This window comes from Emydura macquarii, unplaced genomic scaffold, assembly GCF_026122565.2.
Source record: "Emydura macquarii macquarii isolate MOO-44397 ecotype Brisbane River unplaced genomic scaffold, CSIRO-AGI_Emac_v2 contig_1230, whole genome shotgun sequence".
Classification (NCBI taxonomy): domain Eukaryota; kingdom Metazoa; phylum Chordata; order Testudines; family Chelidae; genus Emydura; species Emydura macquarii.
Genome location: NW_027131367.1, coordinates 14,707,469 through 14,729,788, shown reverse-complemented (window position 1 = coordinate 14,729,788; position 22,320 = coordinate 14,707,469). Strand labels below are relative to the sequence as shown.

The window sequence follows — 22,320 nt, the reverse complement described above, 5'->3', positions numbered from 1 at the left end:
AGTAGGGAAGGTGGTCAAGCACCAAAGATAAAGAGGAGCCTTTCATCTTTATTTTACCAGGAGTACAAAACATCATTTGGGGAGGTTGGCAAAACTGAATGGAAATGATAGGTCAGTTTTTATTCTGCTACTGACTGGCATAATAACGACCTACACTTTAGAAGATGCAACGCTGGTCCTGTCCAGGTCAGTTAGCCTCACTGCAGCCATATCCCTGTCATTTCAAGGAATCATCCCTTGTCAGCACTCCAGTCTAAGACCCATTCTCGCCTTAACAGACATCACAGAGCTGTGTCTGTCAAACAGCAGCAATGAGGAAACCCTACAATTACAGACGTGACCATTTCACTAGCACTTATCAAGTACCCAATGAGAACTACTGATCAACTGTATCTTCTACTCTATACTATATATAAAGACAGACAGACCTTGCTTCAGGGCTTTCTCCCTGATTAGCAGCAGCGTCCTGAAGTTAGAGACTTATCAAAGACAACTGCCCTATAAACTCTGCAAATAAAATCTTTATCTAGATACAGCAAATAAGGTTTGTGTTGAACCACTTCCTGAAGCTACCCATTCTCCACCAGTACTAAACACTGTTTACTTTTATTTTCTAATTCTAGCCTGTCTCTTTTTTGTTTAATTGCAACCTGGGAGCAGACAGCTCCAGTTTTTATTACCCACTATATTACGCCCTCTAATTAAACAAATCCTGACGATTGCATCAAAGAGCGACATTCAAACCCCACATGATAGGAATAGAAAGTTTTGTACAGGAATTCACTGCAAATCTGCTGCATATCAAACACTAATCACTCAGAACAAATAGCCCTGCTTTTCTACTACATTCCTCCCCATCCCACATACCAACCTTGAAACCTAACGAAGTTCTGTTATCTTTGCATCCACTGTCCAATCCATTTCAGGTCAGGGAATCATGCACATGTAACAAGGATCTCCAGCAAATGGATCACACCTTCAAATGCTGTTGAAGTTTAAATTACAAATGAGTTGATAGAAAGAATCAAGTTAATTGTCAGTCATTTGGAAACTATTTTGCAGTTAATAGGTTGTGTTTGTTTTTTTTAAATCCAAGATCTCAATGCTTAGAAAGGTAAGTATGAGTTCTCCTTTCAGAACATGGAGTACAGAAGTTAAGTGACTTCCTCAAGGTCAAGCTGCAAATCAGCAAGAGTCAGAAACAGAATGCAAGTTTGATGTCCAGTCTCTTGCTGTAGCCACTAGAGCAGAAAATCCTCTTGCTCTAAAATAGCAGCATTGAGTGTTTTGATAAAAGAATCAACGGGTTATTTGGGGATGGAGAAATAAAGTGGAGCGTGAAGGAGGACGGTAGGGGTCTTGTGTTCCCAGCTGGGAAAGCAATGACCTCTTGCTAAGTCTTTGCATCTTGGACTGAGCAAGGTAGCATACTGAACAGAGTATTATGCAATGCACTTGAAACTCAAACGCTATTCCAAATTTGGCTGCTGCTTCCACTATTGCTTTGGGATAGAGACCAACAATCACCACAAGCGTAGGGGAGAGGTGGAACTCTGCTTTTGCTCTGATGTGCCAGTGGTGCAGCACAAATAGTTACGGACTGATCCAAATTCTGATTTCTAGGAGTATAGTCACCTGACATACATCACATGGGTTATGCTTTCAGTGACACCCTGGAAAGAGCCAGCACAATCAAGTTATTACAGCCAATGTTTTGCCTATAGATTTCCCCACTTGTTAGAATTGGTTGAAGCAGCATTTTGCCAGCAGAACAAACTTCAAAGCTTGTTTGGCCAGCAACACTGACATAGTATTACTGAAGTGTCAAGGTAATAGACAAAAAACAAATTGTAAGGGAACAACAGAAGTTTGATCACTCAAGTTAAAACAGACGTTTCTCAAATTCTCCCAATAACTGGGGCAAGCAACATGAATGTCTCTAAAAATCCCTTTACCACACATGAAATCCACAACCAGTGTTTTGTTTCCTAAAGATTTTACAGAATGCACCAAACTGGGCAATGCCTATGTTTAAGGGGTTCATTTATTATGTCAAAGAAAGATGGCTCCTGGAAAATATCCCAAAGTGCAAGTATTATAGGATTTCACCAAGAATAAAGGGTTTAAGTTGTGATGGTTTGCCCCTGATAGAAGGCTTCAGCATAGAGGCATGCAAAACTCAAAGAACATCCTACCGTTTATCTGGTCTTTCAGATTTTTATCTTTTAACAAAGATCACAGAGAAAAACTGGGGCAAAGTTTAAAAGCCTCAGAATATTTGTTTTTTCCCTTCACAGCTGAGTTTTCAGACAGGGATAACAGTACATCATCGGCTTACAGGCTTCAAGGGACAGAAAAGCAGACTGAAAGCCTAGTTAGGATACATCTGAAAAGCTCTGCAGAATGAGTGTGTCAGCCTTGCCCACTGTAAATCTAACTCAGATATGATCACAGATTAAGAAACTGGCAGGGAGCAGGAATGTGTAGAAAACTGGACTCAAAATATGATCAACACCAAGTCAAGTTTTGTGCCTTTCTAGAACATTTGGACCATCATTTCTCTTGCCCTTTGTCATTCAACACATCAGGTTGTAGCCTGCTAAGAGGCAGCAGGATTAGATTCGCTCAGGAGGGCAACAGCCGAATAATCACCCACTACATTCCTGTTTCCCTGATAAGGAATATATCCAAGGACTCAGCGCTCTGGACATAACACACTCCTGCTGACCAAAAAATGTTTACTTAGATTTCTCACAAGCCACAGAGGCAAAGATTTCTCTAGCAATTCCTTACCAGCTTGCTGTCAAAGTTACGGGCCACCAGCTTGAGACAGGCACCTTCTTTAGTACAGCATCCTGGGGAGGAAGACACATTGTATCCTGTGAATTTAAGTACAAGCCACCTGTTAAAAGATTCATCACACCAGTCCTTAAAGTAAATTTTGATCCTCCAGTTTCATTAAAGTAAATGTGCAAGTGCCATGCTTCAGAAAGTCAGAAATCCACAAAGGAATTTTTCAGACAGGGATAACTTTGCATCATCACCAGCTCCGCACTCAGGATTTCTAATTTCTCATTAGAAATCCTTGTTTACAAGGACACCCATTTAAAAAAGTGTTACCTATAGTTACTAAAAAGAAAAGTCTACCCCATTTTCCCAATCTCCTCCCAATTTGGGTCCTTTGAACGATCAGCACTGTGTGATTACAATCAGTTTGCTCTGTGAGACAAGGCTGTAAAACCACACACTGGCAGGGAGAAGAACAGGCAGGTCCATTACCTGAGGCTACTTTGAAATTAAATTTTTATTGACTATATTTCAAACCAACGGCATCCCTCTTAGTCCAACTTTTTCAGTGCTCTTGGCCAGACGCTAGTTTTGGGGCACTTCCACTGGCCACATACAGAAATACGTGGTCTACAAAACAGTGTCCTCCGCATGGCTTGTCCTCACCCATACAATGCATGCGAGGTCATGCCGTACAGAGGACACCATTTTGTAGAGCAGGTCTGCTGTGGGGTGGACACTTCGGGGGGCCACCAGTTGGACAATGGAAATGTTGCATGTTTTCTTAATGCAACTCCCCCTCCCGGCTCCCATATACAAGAAGAATCCACCAGAGCTTTCTGTAAGACATTTGAGGGCTTATTACACATAATACATCTGGGCATATGGAAAATATATTAATACATCCTTTGGAGGTGCATTTAGCTTTTATATTCCCTGCTGAGTCACTGCTTGGATTATCTGCTCTGTGCCTCCCCTCAAGCCAAAAAAAAAAGCTTAAAAGGGTTTCAGGGTAAAGTCATGGTCAGTGCACAGACTTTTTCACTAGCACTAGTCCTGTGACAAATATGCTTGTGGGATGAGCTGCACCGTATGTCTCCAAAAGGGAGTGTTACCCAATCCCGCCATACTCCGTTCTCCTAGTCACCTTTGACTGTGTCAGCAACCGGATGTCCGGCCTAGCACAGACTGACAGACAAACCTCCATCCGCAGAACATGGCCTTTCGACTCGTGGTCTTTGAAAGCAAAGGGCTGTGCATTCAAGTGTCTGTTGCAACAAAGCAGCAGCCATGCCGGGGGAGGGAGAAGGGGCAGAGGACCTATAATTACATCAATCAATCTATTGAGCTTTTATATCTGCGCTCATTAGCCCGAGGGATCACAACAGAGTCATTCAGCACCACTGGACAGAGCAGCCGTGCCTCCATTTTCCAGTCACAACGAAAGGGACCTAGTTTTTTGACTGCACAAGACAGATGCTAACATTCCTCACCATTGTGCAGGTGAGTGAACACTGGCTAATCAGAGGAAATTTCACCTTCATTCAAGACTCATGGGCGGTTAGTGGGAGGGATACTCTCGTCCAGGAGCCTCAGCCTTGATTTCCAAATAGAAAAAGATGCTGCACCCTGGGAATTTAAGAACAGGACACAGGATTACAGTCAGTCAACAAATGATAAGACAAACTTTCATTTCTGGGTTTCCTTAAATCAACTTTGCAGTGCTGAGCTTCAGAACCACAACTCCACAAGTGAAAAGATCTTTTTCAGACAGGGATAACTTTCTATCATCACCTGCTCAGCTTTCACAATACTTAAGACCTGTCCCAGGCAAAGCCAGTGTACAAAGCCAAAGGTTCTACTCTGTGACTGTTTCTTTCATTACCATGCTCTGCACCTCATGTGACAATGACACCAGGTAGCATTCTCAGTACACACCTGGAATAGTCTCGTTTTCTTTTGGACATTTCAGTTAGAGGCTGTGTTGTGCAAAGGCATTGCAAGTTGAGCATGAAGGCTGTTTGGTAGCTCAACTCATCACCTGTGCAGAAACAAAATAAACCTTTTAGTATCAGAGTATTGCTGTTGTAATAGAAATCACACCAGAACTGCTTAGATAAGCACTTACTTCTCTTACTGAAGAGAATGGAAAGATACCTATAGATTTCAAGAGATTTTGGAAGGGTTCTTTAGTTTTCCCTATCTGTGCAGTTCTCCCACATAGCAGGAGAGAAACACACCATACACAAGTACATGTTCCTGTAATTAGCAGGGGCAGTCAGCAGAACCCAGCCTGAAAAAAAACTTAGCTTTGTTATATTGACTGGATTTCATACTGACTGTTCTCTGTTAAGGTAACCTGAAGAAGAGACCCACGGAACTCGGCACAGACTAAAATCTTGTCTTTCACTGGACCAATTTCTGTTGGTGGAAGGGACATTACTTTACCTCCCTTGACTCCCTGGTAAGGTGTCAGACGTGTAAAACGCTAAAGTTTGAGCAAGGAAGGACCAGACTTCAGGCTCTGTTCCTGGGGGAAAACCACTCACTTTAGAAGTGAAAATTCTCAGACACCTCCCACGGGCCAGCCCGCCCCGAAGTGCTTTTCAGTTTAGCACCAACAGGACTTACAGCACCAACAGCAGCAGGATTCAAGCTCTCCATTCAAAGAGGGCAATAATAGACTAGAGTCACCGGAACAGAACAGCTGCCTGGGAGGTGTCCCTCCGAACCACAAACCTTATCACTCATGTGACTCTCAGGGGCCATTAGCAACGCCCCGGGAGAAGAAACGAACCAGCGGGCGTGCACACAGAGAACCATGGACTAGTTTAAGGAACAACCCAATGGCCCAGCAAGACGAGACCTGGTAGGGGCGGGTTAACCGTGAATTACTCTAGTGACGTCAGGCCAAGGCCCCAGCCGCCAGATCCCCTAGAGCAGCTTGCTCCCCCCTGGACCTGCACCGTCATTAGCCCAGCGCCGAGGGGCTTTAAGCGCCACACTTACCAGCTCTCAGCAGGGTGCTGTCTGAGCTCGCCGGCTGCAGCCGGGCTCTCGTCCCGCCCGCAGGCTTTCCGCAGGCACCTGCAGTAACGGGGGCAGCCAGGGGGTTATTGCGGCATCTCACCCCCGCCCATGCCCCGCAGGTTCTTCCCACCCAGCTGGGCCCGCAGCTGCAGGGGGAACAGAGCCGGTTCATAGCGAGGCACCGGGGCACGTGGCACTTTCCCGGGCTGGGGGGTGAAGGGAGGCAGCCCTGCTGTTCTCCGCACAGGCTGATGGGGGAGGGGGGGTCAGGCCTTACACCACCAGAGCGACACGATAATCGGGCACCGACCCACCTGATACCTGGCCGGGACGATGCCCAATCGCCGCCCGATCCCATTTCACGAGATCGCGTCCGCCCACCAGCCGCCGTCACCGAGGATGGCAGTGGATCCCACCAGCAGCACAGCCCCAGCCAAGCCCCGCACCAGCCCCTGCGAGACAGAGAGCGAGACCCAATCCGCGGCCTATCCAAATCCAGGCAAGTCTCGTTTCATCTCACCAGCCTCCTCTCGCGAGGCTGAGAGGGGCTCACGGGAAATGTAGTCTTTCCGCTCACCACTAGGGCTGCCAGTGCCTGCCTGACTCCCTGAGGAGTCTATTGCAGAGAGGCTGAGCCGTGGGTGGATGGGTGGGAGAGAGAGAGGGAGGGGGTGTGTTCCCGTCGTGCAGCCCGCCAGGACCTCCCAGCAGGTGTTTTACATGCCGCTGCACGGGGCGGGATGCTAACTTTATTCACAATTAACTTGCATGTTGGGAAGGCCAAATTCTGCTCAGGATTGCACCCGGCTGGACAGTCACCATCAATGGGGCTGCAAATCTGCTCAGAATTGGGTTCATTTCTTTCTGCCAGTCCTGTCTTGGCCCTTTCTTCTGTGCTGCTCCCTGGATATTAAATGCCCTACCTAGCCGAGCTCCTAAAGCCGCCTCCACATCTCCATTCCAGCCCTTCCTAAAATTATTATTATTCCTCTTTATGCAGCCACAGCGCCTAGAGGGAACAGGCGCTGCTGCACTAGGCATTGTACAAACGCATAATGAAAGTCCCTGCCACAAAGATGTAACCCTCTATGTATACGAAGGTTGCTACAGCAAAGAGAGGGGAGATCTTGAGGCACCAGTGAGACGATTTTCATTAGCGTAATAAATGGTGGTCACATCACACCAGTTGCCTAGCCATTGTCAAGTGTTTTGTAGGTACCGGAGCGGAGGTGAGTTTTAAGAAGGCATTTGAAGGACAGTGCAGTGACTTTGTGTTTTGATTATGGAGAACTCCTAATGGGCCCCACTCAACCCATGAATTGTAACAAAATTTAAATAGCCAAAATGTGCAATGCTCTAAATGACACAGATGGAACAAAAAACAAGAGTAGCAAATATACAAAGTATCCATTTCTACCTTTCTGGGGTTTATCTGCTCATGCCTAGATGTTTTCTTTAACCTGAACCTGCAGGTTCCTATAATATAGGAAAAACTTTGGGCACCTTCCCTATATTAGAAATCAGACATAAAGATTCTTTTCCCTTTTCTTAGGATTTATCTTTCCCCCCCACCCACCCACCCAAAAAAATAGTGCTGGTGAAAGCCCTCCTAATTCTTTCTGTTGTTAGAATAATGTGCTGGGGACTGTAATAACACCCTGTGGCCAGGAGAAAGTCTCTACTCCAAAGAGCTTAAGAGAGAGAGAAAGTGTGAGAGGAGAAATAGAGGTGAAGACATCTGAGGTCACACAGCAGGTGAGTAGTAGATGTGGGAACAGAACCCGGTTCTCACAGACCATTCGACTAACCACGTGACTGTCCTGCCTCTAGGTGCCACCCTGTGTCTAACCAGAGACCAGGCACAGTGTGGGCACCAGCCATTCATGCTTACCCAACAACCCTCCCCACCAATGACCTGACCTGGAGAAACCATTTCCAGGGATGATATTGGAGTTCAGTCTCCGTGTCCATTCAGTGCTTGACCTCCCAGTGGAGGCTGCTAAGACGGATGCCAGCTAGTGCCAGTTGTGGTGGTGTTTCTCTGTGATGTGGGCATCTGACGACTAGGTGCTGGACTGAAACCCACCAGTTCAGTCTCTCTCTCTTCTTTGCACCTTTTCTCGTCAACATTTATCATTACAGGTGATTGAAACATTCTGTAAACTTTTATCCACTTTCCCACAATTAGGGTAAATTTGTTGGCCCAGTTATTACAACACTCCAAAAACCCCACACCAGCCAACCAAACAATAACCCTTAATAAATCAACCGTAAAACACAATAAAGGTGAATAAATAAAAAAAAATTTAAAAGCCCCCAAAACTAAAAGTGTACCCCATGCAGACCCCGAAAGGAGAGGAGAGCCAAAGACTCCATGAAGTCCATTAGGGACTTTGCTATTGCCATAGATTTTGGGTGGAAGGCATCAGATACTACAGTCATGGACAGCAGTGAAAGCCTAAGCTAGATAGCTGGATACCCATAGCAAACAAATTAATTTTGCTAAATAGAAGTAAACAAACCAACACAATAAATAAGTGCCACAATATGTACTTATGTCTTTTATCTGAGTTGAGTATGGTTCACTGTAATTATTTAAGATCCTACACTCCCAGTGAAGCAAAAAATGTTCCAGGGGATATTTTGTAAGAATGACAAAGTCCCTGTACTATGAAAGCCGGCTACAATAGTGCTTCCACTCTTAAATCTTTACTGGGTGATGGAGAAAGCTTTTTGTTTGTGTGAGTGTTGGAGTTTGTGGATTAACAAAGTGAGAATTAACGAGGTTCCACGAATCACGTCACACGATAGGTATATACATGTTTCATTGCTTATCCACAAAGACTTGTCTCCTTGAGAAACTTGATCTTCCCTTCATCTCTAGGGGGCGTCCATGTCAAACAAATCTTCAGTGGAAGAATTTTGCCTTACAATTGTAGTGTATGGAAAAGTCCCATAGAATTCAATAGAAAATGATAGCTTTTCTGTAGGCTTTATGAACCATTCTGTAGAACTGAATAGAGAAGTCTATCCCTGCTTAAATAAACCTATAGTAGCCAGTACCAGATGTTTCGTACAAAGAGCAAGACACCCCGTAAAGGATGTAAATGGAAGAATCTGCGCATCAGGGAAGATTTTCCCTAACCTCTGTCAGTCAGGGGTTGGCTTACGCCTTGGAGCATAGGGATTTATATCCCTTATTTTCTATCCTGTCTCATGCAACCGTGGATGTTATTATCAACACTATAAATATCTAATCTTATTCTGAATGCTAATAAATGCTTGGCCGCTGGAAGATTTTGTGCAAATGAGTTTGTCAGGTTAATTAGGTGCTGGGTAAAAACAAAAATTAATCAATTTCAACAGATAAGTCATGGGTTCTCTTGTTTCAGTCATACAAATGAATGGCAGTCATCACTTGAGTTTGGGGGGTACAATATTTCTGTGGTATTGCTGATCCCCAGGTCATATGCCAGGGTGATGAGAAAGGTATATGAGGGATGAAACCTAGATAGATAGATCAATCCATCCATCCCAGGGGTAAAATAAAATCCTGTCTCCACTGAAATCAAGGGGAAAACCTCCATTGATTTCAATGGGTCTGGGATTCCACCCCAGAATTGCAGGGGGAGGTCACTTTTTCAGTATTGCCACCTGACCCCACTCTTGCCCATATTTTGGTATAACAAGCATTTTCACAGGGAGAAGTTTGCTTGCTTATTAAATGTATCAATTGAATTATGCCGCTCCCTTTCCATCTTGGAACCCTGTCCATCACAGTCTTGCCCAGCAGCAAACACCATGGGTACGTGAGGCTTGGAAAAGCAAAGTGTCCTTTGGATTTGAGACCTGCTACTGTGGTTATCTGCTTAAACATATGGGCATTTGAATTGATTTTTTAAAAGCCCCCCATTGCTAAATGTTTTCTGTGAGCAGCAATCCACAGAGGAGGTTTCTGAAGCAAAGGGGGAAGCAGTGGTAGCTGAATAGACTGGAAGTCTAGTTTGTTACCTCTGCTCTTTGGGTTCTCAGATTTCAACCCACTGCTGTGCATATCAAGTTGGCCTTAGGTATATGGCTGGAGGCCAGATCCCAGTCATTCTGATGTTAGACTGTAAGGAGGAAATACCTTTATGTTGCCCAGTTGTACTAAGGAAAGCGCAAGATGAGGCACTCAAATCTAATTCTCTGGAGTCTCTAGAGGTTCACATCAATTCCAGGTGGTACAAAGAAGCCCCCCAGACCTCAAAATAGAGCACAATAGACAGAAATTATACCCCACCTGCACTGGACAAGGCATAGTGCAAACTAAGGCCCCATGATAGAAAACACCCCTGTATTCACACCCTACACATCATCGTAATAACCATCATACAAAATATGCCTTGTAAAGTATCATTTGAAAACTAATAACTTGCTGGTCAATAATATCATGGTGAAAATTATGTAGCAACATTATATGTAAAGTTATGAATTCTCCAAGTATGATGTTGTTAGCACGTGTGCAATCCCACATAACCCTGACTTGGCAAAAGCTGTTAAACAGGTCTGTCCTAAATTAAGGCATGTAAGTCTACCTCATTTTACATATAAGTAATAAACAGGGTTCTGGAGACATCAAGAGGGGGAAATGGTAGGAAACAAGACAAATCCGCAGTTCAGCATACACAGAGGAGAAGAAAGAACAGGGAGCCACCTTCCTCTCCAGACTCCATGTTGCATTTTTCTGTTTGAATATACTTTGCTTTGAGGGGTAATCCTCAGAAGAATCCACTTCAAAGGGTGACTGGACTATAAAAGTGAAAGACAAAAACACCTTAAGGGATCTCTCCTGATATCTCTCCCTATCTTTCTCTTTCTTTCTCTTCCCCCCCACCCCCACAAAGTCAAAGGGACTTTGGGGGGGACCCTGACCTGAGATTTTGATCAGCAATGCTGCTGGAAACGTGTGGTAAGGCTTTTATCTTGAACCAAGTCTGGCTTGTTAAGTTTTAGCTATTAGAAAGCGTTTTTATCTCCTGTAACCATTTCTGACTTTTGCACTCACTTACAATCTAGCTCTTTGCAGTTAGTTAAACTTGTTTTATTCTTTAATTTAAACTAATCCAGTGCTGTGTTTAAACAGAACTGTTTGGGTAACTCCAGGTAAAGTAGCAAACTGCTGCATATTGACCCCTTACAGGAGCAACGGATCTTTAATATCGGAAGTGCCCAGGAGAAGGTCAGTGCAGAACACGCTTTGGGGAAAAATCAGGATTGGGAGTGTGTTGAGCCACTCTGCAAGTAGTAACCCAGGCTGGTGGAAGCCGGAGTGTGACTGCAGTGTTGCTGAGAGGTTGCTGGGGTCAGAGCTGTTGGGCTAGGACTAAGGCTGTGCGCAGACACTCAGGGTGTGAGCTGCATGCTGTTAGATTGTTGGGAGCTACAACGGGAAAGCATTGTGAGGCACCCAAGGTTATGGGGCAGGTGGTGACTCAACCTCTCAGTGGTCTGGATTGCACCTTGGAATGAGACAGGCCCCAATTCACCAGAGCACTTAAATACAAACAACTTCAAGCACATGCTTAAATCCATCCCTCTGGATCAAGTCACTTAAGCTCATATTAATGTTTAAACACGTGTATAAGTGAATTGGGGCCTAACTCAGGAAAGAATTCAGCTGAGAACGGGGTGCGCTGACTGATGGGCCCATTTGACTCAAGCTGGAATATTAGTAAAGGCCTGTGCTGCACACTTCAGATACGGATTCAAAAAGATCCAGGGCTCTGATTTGGGCCCTTCACTACTGAGGGTTTGTCTTCATGTACAACGCTACCGTGGCACAGCTGCACCCATGCCTACACAGGGAGTTAGGTCGGTGTAACTACATCACTCAAGGGTGTGGATTTTTTCAGATATAGGTCTGTAGTGTCAACCCCGGCCTGAGACTGGAAACTGATCTCCTGTCTCACATCTTATGTAAATGTCACCAAACAGCGGAAGGAATGGATGATTCACCCAGCCAGCTCATTATTTTACTGACTTCTTCCCGCTCTGGCTCCACTCTGCCATTTGCACACCTGCCCCGTGTTTCGGAAAGAGTGCACAGGCTACTCCTGAATGCATTCTCTTTGGAATGCACTGCTGGGTGTATCTAGCTCCCACAGGTACTGATATGGAAACTGAAGCCAGAAACTATTTTAATTTTCAGCTTCATGTCAGATGTTTTAGTCAATCAAGGCAGCCGGCGTTCTAAGTCCCGGTCAGATTGTATCAGCATCTTGTCTTTGAAGGAATAAATTATGACACATGAACACAAAATAAATCATTCTTATTACAAAAATAAACACATACATATAGGGGCCCACCCTCTGTACTTGTTGGACAATAACACTAGGGGTCCAGGTTTTCCATGGGCAAGTGACGTAAACAAAATTCCGCACCAGACGCACACACCCGTGTGCACACAGAGTAGACACAAACATGCAGCATGGGTGCACACATACCAACACACCCTGGGATGTCACTTTAAATGTCTGCATTGCAGAGATGGGGTCAGGGCCAAGAAGTTTGGGAGTGATCATGTTGGGAAGTTGCTTGAGGCCCATCTCTGACCCATTGCAGATGCGTGTGTGCAGGACACACGCTGACACATGCCTTGGACACACAGAAAGACCGGCAAACAATACACTGACACACACATGAACACGCACACATGCAGCACATGAGGGAAATGTTCTTGCCTTCGGCACCCCACACGACTCCTCGCCAGATGACATTTCAGGCCTTGTGTCTTATAACATCCCATCCTGCCACATCCAGGGCAATTTCTGTGGCCCTGGCACCTTCTTCTCCCACATCACCCTGATGCATGGGACACCTTCGCCACCACATCCCTCCTGCATAGTGACTTCTGATGGGCTCTCCACAAGCAGGATGCTAAATAAACCCAAACCACCAAGTTCTTCCGTCCTCTGATTTCCCTGTGTGCCCTGTCATCTCAGGATACATCTACACGACATGCAGCTGTTGTAGACCCAGGCTCTGAGACTCCCTGCCATGGCCTGCTGCTTGCCAGATGTGCCCTCCGTGTCTGTCTGCTAGACGAGGGCATTCATGTGTGTGTACTGTTCAGCACCAAGGAGGGAAGCAGCATGGAGAAGCCACTGGGCAAGGGAATTGGGAGACTCACATTCTATTCCATCTCTGCCATGGACTCAGTGTGTAGCTTTGGTCAAGCTATGGTGCCTCTCTGTGCCTCAGTTTCCCCATCTGTAAAAAACAGTCAAAGATACTTCCCTTCTCTTTGTCAATTGCTTTAAGATCTGCAGCTGGAAAGTCTCATATAAAAGCCAAGGCTAGATTTTTAAAGGTATTTAGGTGCCTAACTCCCACTGATTTCAAAATCAATACTTTTAAAAATCTGGCCCTAAGTTTGCTCACAAATAGTCATTATCTTACAGAGCCCAGAGCATGGTAGGTGTTGTGCAGTACAAATGAGGTGGCTCCAGGCCTGATCAGATATTCTTACTATCTCCTTTTAGCCATGATGCAATGGATGGGGGGAACAAAAAAGTAGGGAGCCTAATACATTAATACATTGTGTCTTGCCACAGAGACTGAGGATGCTGGTCAGGGTTGGGTCAGCCGGTGAAACCCAGGCTGCTTGGTGTCCATTTCACACTGTACGTCATTAGCACCCATGTCATGTTTTGTGTCAGACCACAGCAACGTAAGCGGCACTAAGTAATACCAGTAATGATCATAAAGAGAAGCAGCAGCAGTTCCGTTTACTGGCTGGATTTTCCTCTGTTGACCCTGAAACGCCTCCTCTGCATCTCAGCAGCCTTTATCTCAAATGTGCAGGAATTCTTTCGTGTCAGGGCCTGGAAGGCATTTCAAACAAACAAACAGAGATTTGCAGCCAGTCAGATAATTGAAGTGAATCGGCCAAGTTCTAATTCCCTTTGTACTCGGAGCAGACGTTTAAAAAGACGAAAACAAGAGAGGAGGCTGCCAGGGGGGAGGCCGGCCTGCTCTCCAACCCATTCCTCCCAGGACACCCAACCCACCCAGGACAGGTTTTGCCCCTGATCCATGTGTGGAGCCTGGAACTAACACATAGATTAAAATTCAGGGCTGACATCAAGAGTTGACAGGCGTAGTACAAACATCCAGTTGGACAGGATGTCTGCACAGGCCTGAAACACCCCCAGGCCTGTCCCAACCTGCCCAGAGCCTGGGCCAAAGCCGGCCTGGGGTATTAGGGAGGGTTTCTATTTTGTTCTGGTAAGGAACATGGAGGTGGACTTTCCAGGTCATTACTTCAAATTGTTCCTTGTTAAGCCTAGTTCCACTTTACTTGATGCCCCAGCTGTGGTGCAGACAGACAGGTGTAAGCTTTATTTTTCTCCTCTTTAGCCTCCCCAGTCCCAGCTCTTCAGACTTCATCGTGTGCAGACCAGACAAAGTGGTACTGTGCCATGCTCATCCCTCCACGCCACTGGTTTCCTATTGATTGCGAAGGCTCCACTTCAAAACTGCCCTCTTTGTTTTTAAAGCCCTTCCCTGCATTTGCCTCCAGCTTATCTCATAGATGGGGTCTCTGTCCCTCTCCCTGCTTCCACCCACTCACTGCTCACCCCTCTCCTCTCTGTCCTTTCACTCAGGCATAAAAATTGTGCAAGAGCCTTCTCCACTGAAGCAGCCTCCTCAGACTCCATGCCTCAGCAGCGCTCCATCTCCTTCCAGATTTCAGCTGAAAACATATGAACCAAACCTGGACTGCAAATCCCTATAGGTTTGCCCAGGCCAGTTCAAGTGCCTTTCTTTTTCTTTCCAGCTGAACCACAAACACATTTATTGTTGTTTTTCTGTTGACCTAATAACTCTGGCATAGCTAGAGGCTGAACAGCCTTCAGATGCCACTGTATTTGCACGTTGCAAGCACTTTCCTTCCCCCCCCACCACCCGCCCAGCTCTCATCTAAAACAGGCTCGCTGCTGAAAGAAAGTGGGAGGGGAAAACACAGAGCATGCAAGATGGCTGATCTTTGATGGCAGTCATGTGTGCTTGTGAGGAGAGATGGGATAACTCAGAGAGCGGGATAACTCAGGAGGGATAACCCTCCTTTCCTCACTCAGGGAGATATTGCCTTAACAATCATCACTCCGCCTCCGTTCCTGATCTAGACAGTGCTGCTCATGTTGGGTTTCTCAGTCTCTGCTCTCTGCCAGATGCGGCCACTGACTTGGCATGCAGCAAGTCCGCCCATCCCATCCCATCCCATTCCTTCCCCAGCAGGGAATCCTGCCTGCACTGCGTTAGCCAGGTGTCTGCGGAACGCAGGGGGAGAGCCAGGGGATCCGACAGAGGCTAATGAGAGTGGTGATAGCATCCAAGCAGTGCAGGTAAGAGCCTCCTAGAAATACTAATAAACGGAGAAACTACAAAAAACAAAACGAAGCTGTGAGGGGAAGCCAAGGCCACCTGCTCCCTCCAGTGGGATCAGAGGAAGAGGCAAAGCATCGTGGGATAAAGAGGGGCACTTCGGCTGGATCCTCAGCCAGGCCAAATATCTTCCCATCACACTGGCTGCTTTTCAAGGGCCTGTTCTGCCTGTCACACTGAAAGGACTGACTGGGCTTGTGCCCCTCATGCCAGACTCTCACCGCTGTCTGTAGTGTCTATAGTATTCATGCTTTTTTCCCCTCTGGTTTTTGAAAAATTGATAGCAAAAATTATCAAAATTCAAAACTGTTTAATTAATGTTTGAAAAATATCTTAACACGCCTCATTTTTGCCCTCAAAATGAAAAAAATTCAAAATTTTCATTAAAAATTTCAATTAAAAAAAACCCACCTTCCTCCTCCTCCCCCCACAAAAAAAACCTTGTCATTCAAAAAATTCCAGCCGGCTTTATTGACAGACTGGTGTTTTTTGGTAAGGAGTTCAGACAGAGCAGTGATGCTCATAGCTGCAGAGATTTTAATAGGGGGCACATGAAGTCCTGGTACATAAATTCCCATGCAGATCGGGTACACATAGCCACAAACGCTTGACCCAGCGGAACCTTTTATCTGGAGTCTCCCACTGTATGGATTTTCTACATGTAGTCTGGGCATTTACCATCTTGTATCCTCTTCTTGATATTACTGTGGGCCACTCAGATCACGCTGCAGCTTCTCCACGTTTTAATCACACCTTAAGTCGGCAGCCCTGGTGCTTTGTGGAGTTGTAAGGCTAGGACACCGGACTGGAACTCAGGTTAGCTGAGTCCTCGTCCTGACTCTGTCTCTGAGGGCTGCTCTATACCACTGAGCTTTTGTCGACAAAACAGTGGAGGCACACACTCTGCAGTGCTCCCCCCACCGATGTAACTCCCCTGCTACGCCGACATAAATAAAACCACCTTCAACGAGAAGTGTAAGGCTTATGCCGGTGTAGTTAGGGCAACGCAGGGTCAGTGCAGACACTGTGTCCTTTACACCAGCTGTCGGCTGTTATTCTTATCAATGTCAGGGCTCCACACGAAAGCCAGGTAGCTAGAGCCCAGCTCCCCTCGCCGCCCCCTTGGATAGCTGAGAGGCTGGACCCCACTCCCGGCGGGGAGCGAGGCAAGAAGCCAGGAGTGGCTTCCCCTGGCTCCCAGCAGGGAACAGGGAGAAGTCCCAGGTGGCTTCCCCCAGACCTCGTGGGGATTGAGAAGTGTGTGTGGGGGGGGGGGGAGGCAGCGGGTGGGCTTGCCAGGTGCCCAGGAGCATGTGGGGTAGCCGGGCTCCCGACAGGCAACTGCCAGCCTGGTCTCTCAGCTCCTCATACTTGCCCCTCTAAGGTCAGTGAAAGTTCTTCTGGTGAGGATGCGCACCACCGACCCCAGTGTGGACATCAGCCATCGCACTAACGAACGCGGTGACTGTAAAATGGAGACAGCAATGCTGACTTCCTTTAACAAGATGCTTTGAGATCTGCAGAGGGACAGTACTCAATGCTAATAATAATAAATACTTTGTTCTTCTTTAGCTCCTTTCACCTGAGGATCTGAACATACTTTAAAACCACGATTCACAGCTCCCCGTCCTACGAGGTAGGTAAGTAGCACAATCCACATTTTACTGATGGGGAAGCAGAAGTGAGGTGACCACGTGGAGCTGTCAAGCAGTGCGTGTGTGGGGGTGGGGGAGGATAGTGTTGTGAAAAGGGGGGGGGAAATGAATATGTGGTTCTCCATAGAACTCTGGAAAGAGCTGAGGGGACTTCCTCCATGGGTAGAAATATCATCCCCAGTGGTTCGAGAATTGCCCGTTGGTAACAGGGTGATCCCATGTGCTTGCAGGACTTCACTTTAGGGCCCTCGTCAAGAAGTGTCATTGTGTTGCAAAGTTATACTGTGTTAGGGCCACATTTGGCTGGGCTGAGATGACAGTCTCTGAGTCTATGAGACACTGTGTTGCATCCTGAGGACTGTCTCTTTGTTCGGTCACTGCACAGCACCCAGCAAACGGTCTATGACTCGGGCCCTCAGGCCCTCCAGTAACACTAATAAATAACAATAAATAACGTGCCCTCAGAAGGCCATGTTGTGTCAAACCATCACAATAAGCCAGAGCATTATAGCCATGTGACGACCCAGCATCTCGGGGATCCAGGTCACCCCGCCTGACAAATTCACAGTGGCCCGGAGGAGGCAAAGACATTTGAGAGGCCTTCCTCCTCACCCTTCATTACTGATGGAGTGTTCCCAACGGCTAATCATGCGGTATTTGAGTTATGTGCACAAGGTAACGCAGCCAACTGGTCCTTCTTCCGAGTTCCCTGGGATACCGCATCAGGGGAGAACGCACACACCTGCGCTGAAGCCAGGGGCTGGCAGTTCCAGCGGCTGTGGGGATAATACGAGGGAGGACAATTCCCACCATTGAACTGTCGCTGACTTTGTGACACCTGTACAGCCAAGAGAGATCCCAGCGAATAACGTCTCTTCGTCTCCAGCCCCAGAGGTGTTTCCCGGGTCAGCGAATCCTATGGACATTGGAGATGTTGCCTCTGTCCTCCTGTCCTGGTGCAGAGCCAGTCTCTCAGCTGTCTTACGTCTCAAGACTGCTCCAGTCAGTGGAGATTAAGATAACATTTATTGTTAGGACAGTAGTTGAGCAAGAGATCAAAGCTTGGTGCCTCCAGCTGGAGAACCAGCTGCCAGCCAGCTCCTGCAGAGAGGGCAGCCTATCACAGCAGTTACACAGAACGGGAATTGCCTTATAGCTGGGATCAGTGACCCTGGTCCCTGAGGTCCTACACAGCAATCCAGAGCAGTGCTTGGAACTGACCCGGGCTCCATCTGCCTTCCGGCTCCAGAGATCTTGAACCATTCTTGGCCAGTAACATCTGATTCTGCACTTCCTCTGCCTGGAGAGCGAGGGGCCAGTCTTCCCTGCTGGAGAGCACCCTTCCATGAGTTACGTGTAAAACACGGAAATGGGCGCAAACCAGAACTCGGAGCCAAACCCCCTCGAACTTTAAGGCCGTTCAGATTTGGACAGGCGTGTCCGTCTCTGCTAATAAAGGACCCTTCCTGCTCTCCCGTCCACTCAACCCTCAAGAGCTGGTTTTTCACCTGCCTGGGGCACTCTGCTGTCCTTTGTGGGGGATTAGGAAAAGTGCGTCCATTGCAAGGGATTATTCCTGGCACCAGCCCTCCATGTCAATACCAAGGACTTTGCCATCGACTCACCTTGTGTTCAGCTCTCCACGCCTCCATTTCCTCTTCAGTGAAATGAGGCTAATAATCTCTGATGGCTGGGGCTGGCTCTGGGGATTAAACCCCACTTGGGGTATCAATCAGTTAATGTCTGCAAAGAGCTTGCAGCGGGCAACTGGCTGCGTGTGATGATGAAATTGCTGGAGCTCTGTTCTCTTACACCCACTCTGAATCTGGCCTGTACTAGTGAACAAGGCAAGCCTGAGCGAGGGAGAAAGGGGGAGAGAGAGAGAGAGAGATGAAAAGCCCTCTGGACTTGGAGAGGCGCCCTGTGTAAATAACATCCACTGCACGCAGGAGCTTCAGCCGTTCCTTTTCCTGCTGTCTTTTCTCAAATGAAAAATCTGATTTGCCTGACAGATGGCTGCAGGTAAACATTGTAATCAAGGTGCTAATGAGAATGCTTCGTGGCACCCACAGCTTTTTAGATCTCAGAGGCAGACAAGCGTGCAAAGAAAGGCCATTCACACTTTCTGGAATATATAAGCGGTGCAGCCAAGGCTGAGAGACAATGATCAGCCAAATGCCAGTGACATGATAATGTGCAGAAATCCCCAGGCAAACTGAGATTGCCGTGTGTCCTGCGTGGGAGGGAGGTGTGTGGAGGGGGGGAGGGAAGCATGGAACGAAGGCGGATGCCACTTGTTATGTGCCTCCACCTCACTGCTGCAGTCTGACACATTTCACCACCACCCCCATCAGGTCTGGCCTGGGGTGGTTGGTGCCTTGAGTTTTCTTGTCTTTCCTTCCCCTCCCACTGACCCGGGGCTCGGCCCATTTTGCCCTGGGTTTAGAGGGAAGGTTCAGAGGGTTGCTGTTACTTGCTGGATTGAGTGTTGAAAGAGGGGGATTCTGACTAACGGGGGTTGGAAAGGAAGGATGGTCCAGTGGCGAGCTGGCCAGCTAGAACTCAGGAGAAGTGGGCTCAAGTCCCTGCTCTTGCTTCTTTGGCAAGTCACTTAGTCCCAGATCCTCAAAGGTATTAACTCCCATTCAATTCAGAGGGAGTTTGGCAACTAATGCCTTAGAGGAGCTGGCTTTAGTCTCTCAGTTCCTCATCTGTACGCTAGGGGTAACAGCACTGCCCTGCCTCCCAGGGGAGCTGTGAGCATTAATACATTGAAGGTTGTGCGGTGCTCAGATACTACAGTAATGGAGGCCATATAAGAACCATAGGTTTTGCTCTCATTCACACTGGTTTAATTCTATTAGACTCCATGGAAACTGAGAGCAAGATCTTGGCCATGTTCTGAATGTAGACGGGTGACCAAATGTAGACGTATTATCCATGGGTGAAACTTCCCTGGGTGGAGTTACACTGTGGCTGTATTTAGCCTAATGTGTGCATTGGGTTTTGACGAGACATTCCCTGGACTGGTTTGGGATCTAGCATGATTGCCGAGAGAGTTCTATGTAATTGCTCCAGGGCAGATGGCTTGACCGGGTTTGGGATGAGTTTAGAATGAACCCGAAAATAAATCTGCATTAGATTCAGAGTGACTGTCACAGTCGCCAGGTCTACACTGGGAAATGCGCCATGTTGGAAAACATGCTAGCTGACACATTTTAACTAACATGATGTTAAGCATGATTTTGTCCTGGATGTAGACAGGGACAGAAGTTTTTCAAATATGTTAGCTGGTTACGGTGACCCGAGGTTTGACCACCCCTTGGGAAATCCAGATCTAGGGTTAGCACTAGGTGTTAGGTGTATTTAACATCATGTTAGTGAACATTTTCAACTGTGACACATTTTCCCGTTGTGAGCATAACCTTGGACTGGGTCAGATTTATACTGAACTTTGTAACAGTTTTGCTTTGGGTTGGAGATTGCGCCCCGTGTCCTTGTCCACCTGTCATACTCTGGACCCCAGCCAGCCAATGTGGGTCAAAGGACAGTCTGTATCAGTGGTCAGCATTCATGCAAGAGGTTCTGATAGCCAGGAGAGCCAATCCAAGGGGAAGGTACAGCAAGGCAGTTGGGGGGGTTGGGTGGAGCAACAAAGCCAGGTCAAGCAGGGTCCAAACAGCAGCTAGCCAGCAATGGCTTCTTGTTCAGACAAGGCCAGAAAGCAAGCAGGAGTTTTATATGCGATCACCAGCCAATCAGGGTCAAGACCATGTGGCCAATCAGGAAGTAGGTTGCAGAACTCTGGAAGATGGCCCACCCAAGTTTGTGAATTCTCTGATCAGCTGGAGTGGAACAAGAGCCACGGCTGCTTCCAGAGGGTCTGGGTTTGAGACCGAGGTTCAAGACCAAGGTCCTGACACAACGTAGTTGGAGACTCTTATAGTTCATCTCTCCATCCCCTTCCAGACATGGATTAAAGACCTGCCCTGCACCATCCCCAGTATCGGTGACAGGGTGGGTTAGGGTTGTATAGTACCATATAATGAAAAAAAACATGCCATTGTAATTGATATGAGCAAAGGGACAAGCTTGGGTGTGGCAACTGGAGGAAAGCATGTGTGCGAAGCTTTCTAGGCATGTATATTGGGGAAAAGTATTGGGATCCGGAGCCCCCTTTGAGGTGAGAGCGAAGTCTCTGGCCCATATCAAAAGACTTCATAAATAAAGGTTGGCTGGAAGCGCTGAAGGGGCAGAGTTAAGGTTAATTTAAATAACTAGGGCTAATAAAAAAACAAGGGGGTGGAAAGGAACAGTCAACATTTTGTCCAAAAAAAAAAAAATTCCTTGTTTTTGTGGTTGAATTTTGAAATGTCTGCATTCAAAATGTTTCCCTTTGCTCTGTAGTTGAACAAAAGCGAGGGAAACAGTTAACAAAAATGTGATTGACGTTTTCCTCCCTTTCTGGGTCAAAATTTGAAGTTTCTTTGTCAATATTTCACTACCTGAAAAATTCTGACCCGCCCCAGGAATAATGTTGCAGACAGGAGTGAGAATATTTGGCCGCTGTGGGTTCTGAAGTCTCACCCTCCCCATTGCTTCTGCTGCTGTGTGGACTAAACCTGGCTGAAGGTGGGCAGAGGTCTTGTTAAATGAGTGCAGCAGAATTCAGTTGGAGCTGGAATTAGGCTCTAGATCTCTTTCTTTCCTGCACCAGTTTCTTTCTCCTCCTTGGCTTTAGAAGCCAATGCCCTTGAGCCAGGCATGCCTGATGTGGGTAGGCGACTGGAAACAGCAATTCTTTCATTCAGCCACATCCTTCTGTTTTTGTTTGGCTTTTTTTCCCCTTCTCTAATCAGTGCTGTGCCCGTCTGGCAGCCGATGATCCTTGGCTGTCTCTCTGGGAGCAGCAGGAAGGTGAGGGGAGAGGGGCAGCAGCAGAATCAAGCTGGGTCAACAGAGGATTAATTACGTTTCTGGCACTTTGCAGTGGTGTCGCATCAACACAGAAAAATCAAGGCATTTTCCCTTCGCCCAGCGCATCGGGAATAGCAATTAGTATTGTAAAGGGCTGATTAGAAATACAGCACCGCGTAACCAGCTTCTACCCTTTGTAATGCTCTTTTACTTGGTCTAGGCTACGGCTTAGCCAGCCTGTAGTGACAGGTGATATTTATCACCATCAGCTCTCACCCTCTTAAAGGTGACTGCCAGTCATTTTCTCATGGATATGAACAACTGTCTCAGAGAGCAGCTGGCACATCACAAAAGACATTCCAGGGACAAAGTATGCTGCTCCCCAATGACCTGGCTAGTGTGTCTGTGTGACACTGCCCTCTATCTGAGGGTGTCATACCTGTGTGTCATAGACCCTGTACTGCTAGAAGCGCATGAGAGTCTCCTTGGGTTAGAAGGCGCC

General features: G+C 47.0%; 1 long non-coding RNA gene and 2 other non-coding genes across 3 annotated transcripts in view; 1 reads left to right on the top strand and 2 right to left on the bottom strand.

Moving 5' to 3' along the window:
* Window positions 1–2,978: 2,978 nt before the first annotated feature.
* Window positions 2,979–3,052, bottom strand: LOC137152941 (small nucleolar RNA R38). Its single transcript, XR_010919667.1, has one exon. It is a non-coding gene; the product is annotated as a small nucleolar RNA R38 (small nucleolar RNA).
* A 1,459-nt stretch (window positions 3,053–4,511) lies between these two features.
* LOC137152940 (small nucleolar RNA R38) lies at window positions 4,512–4,589 on the bottom strand. The gene has a single exon (XR_010919666.1). It is a non-coding gene; the product is annotated as a small nucleolar RNA R38 (small nucleolar RNA).
* Window positions 4,590–7,450: 2,861 nt separating this feature from the next.
* Window positions 7,451–22,320, top strand: part of LOC137152737 (uncharacterized) — a 59,036-nt gene continuing 44,166 nt past the window's right edge. The window contains exons 1-2 of the long non-coding RNA XR_010919581.1: window positions 7,451–7,572; window positions 16,819–16,882. This is a non-coding gene — a long non-coding RNA (uncharacterized lncRNA). The remainder of the gene's footprint in view (window positions 7,573–16,818; window positions 16,883–22,320) is intronic.